Below are 4661 nucleotides of genomic sequence, written 5' to 3' on the forward strand. Positions count from 1 at the left end.
TGTGACAGCTTGCGGCTTCACAGCCGGTGTAATAGAATTCCTGTGAGATGGCTGGCTAATAGAAATGCGCACAGCAATCTCCAAAGAATAGTGACCATAGGTGCACAGAAATGCGTAATCGCGCACAGGCACACGCACACGCACAGTGAATATTGGCACCAGAAGGACTATTTAAAGGATGCTTCTGCCTGTGCTTAGTGCTGACTGGTCTTCAGCTGTTTTCCTTTCATCCAGCTGTATTATTGTATGATCCCCTTGTTGCTGACCCGGCTTGTTCCTGACCTGACTTTGGATTCTGCTCCTGCCTTGTTGCTCATTCCTGATCCCGGCTTTGTTCCTGACTTCGGCTTTGCTCATGATTTGGTACCTCGCTGCCCGCCTGATGATGACCTTGGCTATTCCTGTGACTTTACTCCTGTCTCCATTCCCAGCTTCCTGTCCTGTTCGAGTGCCCGCCTGGCTGTCTACTATACCAGCTTTGCTTACCATAAACTGTTCCTGCTTCAGGTCAGCTGGGACATCTGACACATCACTTATCCTGATCCTGTTGTGCATGCAGAGTGCCCTTTTAACCCAGGCAGAATTCTGGAACATCGCTACCGTTCCTGGACCAGTGGTTCGCCAGTCTCTTCAGGACTCCAACTGCAAGCTCTTCAGGCAACACCTGCTGGCACTCTTGTTCCCCTGGTCCCTCAGCACCCTCTGTTCCACTTCCAGCGGAGTCAGGGCTAGTGACACAAGTGAGGCCGACGTCATCATTTCAATCTCCTATTAGGTACGTGACAGCTGGGTGTCCCTCCAACTTTAAAATTTTGGGAGTGAAGACCCCTTATGTCTGTAAAACTACACTCACCAGTCACTTTATTAGGTACACCTGTTCAATTGCTTGGTAACACAAACTGCTAATCAGCCAATCACATGGCAGCAACTCAATGCATTTAGGCATGTAGACGTGGGAAAGACTACTTGCTGAAGTTTAAACCGAGCATCAGAATGGGGAAGAAAGGGAATTTAAGTGACTTTGAATGTTGCATGGATGTTGGTGCCAGATGGGCTTGTCTGAGTATTTAAAAAACTGCTGATCTACTGGGATTTTCATGTACAACATCTCTAGGGTTTACTTGTTAAGGGTCAATGATTTAAAGTATTAACCATTTGAGCTCCAGAAGGTTTTACCTCCTTCATGAGCAGGCCATTTTTTGTTCTTTAGCACTGGGCTGAAATAACTGGTAATTGCGTGGTCATGCAACGCTGTACCCAAATGAAATGTATTTATTTTTTATTATATAAACAAAAAAAGACCAACATTACACGCTTTTGTTTTTAAATATATATATTCTTCAGATTTTTTTTAACATATAAAAAAGTAATTTTAACATATATTTTTACATATATTTGTAAATGCATTCCAAAAATGTAGATTTGTATTTTTAAAGACATACAGTATACTTGAAATGTATTTTTAAAAATATTTTTCATATATTTTGTAATAAAAACGTATAAAAAAGTTTTCAAAATATTTTTCATATAGTTTGTAATAAAAACACATTTCAACATACAGTGTATATATATATTTTTTTTATTTTTTTAAAATATATTTTGAAATATATTGAATATGGCCAAAATTGTAGCATTTCAAATATATGTCAATATTAGAGATGAGCGAAGTATTCAAAAATTCGATTCGACTGATTCGGCGAATTCGTAGAAAAATTTCGATTCGAGTCGAATATATTCGCTGTGAATTTAACTTAAAAAAGGGTGTTTCTAGGCTTCAGAGAGACTTAATATTAGTGCTGAACACTGTACCTTTAATTTAAATGCCCTTGGAGTCTGCTGGGGAAGAGAAATAATACTGTCAGGCAGTATGACATGCAGATGAGTGCCGTCGATCTTAGAATCACCGCACACTTCACTCATTTGGCCAGTCACGGGGCCAAAACCAGAGTGTGGAGCCACAGTGTGGCGGTGGAGGCAGCAGCAATGGGAGGCCATACAGCACCCTATGACAAAAATGGAAACCACCAGCAGTGTGAGGAGACCTGAAAGTGGCACATGGCAGAGTGTGGCGATAGAGACAGCAGCAATGGGAGGCCGTACAGGGACCCATGACACACTCTGGACCTGGCAGCAGCATGAGGAGGCGGTACAGGGGCCCATGGCAGATTACGGGCCTGGCAGCAGCATGAGGAGTCGGTACGGGGGCCCATGGCAGATTACAGGCCTGGCAGCAGCAATGGGAGGCCGTACAGGGACCCATGACACAATCTGGACGTGGCAGCAGCATGGGGAGGCGGTACAGGGGCCCATGACAGATTACGGGCCTGGCAGCAGCATTTGGAGTCGGTACGGGGGCCCATGACACACTCTGGACCTGGCAGCAGCATGAGGAGGCGGTACAGGGGCGCATGACAGATTACGAGCCTGGCAGCAGCAACTTGGACAGGAGGACGTTCAGTTTCTGCACCGTCTGGTGCGTGCTCGCAAACTGTTGTCTCTTGGAAACGGATTCCAAGAAAGACTGCTGACGGAATCCGTGAAGAGGAGTAGCAGGAGAAGGAGCATCTGAACGAGCGGAATATGCCAACAAGCGACAACAGGGGCCCATGGCAGATTAGGGGCCTGGCAGCAGCTATGGGAGGCCCGTAATCTTCCAGCACCCTATGACAAAAAATGGAACCCACCAGCAGTGTGAGGAGACCTGAAAGTGGCACATGGCAGAGTGTGGCGATGGAGACAGCAGCAATGGGAGGCCGTACAGGGACCCATGACACACTCTGGACCTGGCAGCAGCATGAGGAGGCGGTATATAGGGGCCTATGGCAGATTAGGGGCCTGGCAGCAGCTATGGGAGGCCCGTAATCTGCCAGCACCCTATGTCAAAAAATTCTACACACCAGCAGTGTGTGAGACCTGAAAGTGGCACATGGCAGAGTGTGGCGATGGAGACAGCAGCAATGGGAGGCCGTACAGGGACCCATGAGAGACTCTGGACTTGGCAGCAGCATGAGGAGGCGGTATAGGGGCCCATGGCAGATTAGGGGCCTGGCAGCAGCTATGGGAGGCCCGTAATCTGCCAGCACCCTATGACAAAAAATGGAACACACCAGCAGTGTGAGGAGACCTGAAAGTGGCACATGTTTGGGGCATGATTCATGGCGGATTTAGTCAGTTGTGTCAGGAACTGGTGGTTTGAAATCCAGACTAATCCACGCCTGATTCATTTTCACAAACGTCAGTCTCTCCACACTTTGGGTGGACAGTCGTGTCCTCCGCGGAGTTGCAATACCTCCTGCCGCACTAAACACGCGCTCCGATGCCACGCTACTGGCCGGGCATGACAGCCTTTCAAGGGCAAATTCAGCTAGTTGGGGCCAAAGGTCAAGTTTCGTTGCCCAGTAGTCAAGGGGATTGTCTACCTCGGTTGGCAGGGTGCTGTCCAAGTAGGCCTAAGCCTGTTGTTTGAGGTCCTGCTCCAGGTCCACCTGATGCTGCTGCTGCTGCTGCTGCTGCTGCTGCTGCTGCTGCTGCGGCTGGTTAGTAGTTTCCTCACTGCGCTGGTGAAGAAAGCTACTCATCATCGACTGCAGACTGAGGCAGCCGCTGCTGGTGGAGCTGCCACTGCTCCTACCACCCCACCCCTCCCCTGCTGCCATGGCAGCGGAACGCGAGCGCACAGGGCCCACAGTGTCTGAGGATGGACGTTGGCGCAGACAGGCAGAGACCAGCTGACTACATAGGTGGTTTTTATAGTACGTTATTTTGGCCTCCCTCTCAGCAGGTGTGAAAAAGGCCACCATTTTTGAACGGTAGCGAGGGTCCAACAAGGTGGACAGCCAAAAGTCATCCCTCTGTCTGATGGTTATTATTCGGCTGTCGCTACGCAAGCAAGCGAGCATGCTATGGGCCATTTGTGCCAAGGAATGCGAGGGACTCCCTGCCTCCATCTCCACAGCATACTGCCACGGTGCGTCTGGGTCCTCTGTCTCCTCCTCCTCCTCCTCCTCTACCAGATGCTCCTGCTCCTCCACTCCTGTCCGCTGAGTGGAAAAACCACCCATTTCACTCAATAATTCCTGAGCACCAATGTCCTCCTCTACCTCCTCCTCTTCTTCCTGTCCTGCCCCCACAGGGGTCATGTGGCGTTGAGATCTGTGCGCCACGTCTACCGCACCCTGACCAGCCATTGTTAACAGCATTTGTTCCAGGACGTGCAACAGAGGAATGACGTCGTTCATCCCATAGTCCTGCCGACTCACGAATAGCGTGGCCTCCTCAAAGGGCCTGAGCAAGCGCAGGTGTCACGCATGAGCTGCCAATGGCTGACATCTAAGTTACACAGGGAGTACCTTTATCCGCTTTTAACATCAGGAAATCGGTGATGGCCTTTCGCTGTTCGTAAAGGCGGTCTAACATATGTAGGGTTGAATTCCACCTTGTTGCAACGTCACAGCATGAGGAGTCGGTACGGGGGCCCATGGCAGATTACGTGCCTGGCAGCAGCAATGGGAGGCCCGTAATCTGCCAGCACCCTATGTCAAAAAATTCAACACACCAGCAGTGTGAGGAGACCTGAAAGTGGCACATGGCATGAGACACTGTGGACCTGGCAGCAGCATGAGGAGGCGGTATATAGGGGCCCATGGCAGATTAGGGGCCTG

The sequence above is a fragment of the Staurois parvus genome, unplaced genomic scaffold (genome assembly GCF_062004578.1).
Source record: "Staurois parvus isolate SC_StPar_1 unplaced genomic scaffold, SC_StPar_1.0 ptg001280l, whole genome shotgun sequence".
Lineage (NCBI taxonomy): Eukaryota > Metazoa > Chordata > Amphibia > Anura > Ranidae > Staurois > Staurois parvus.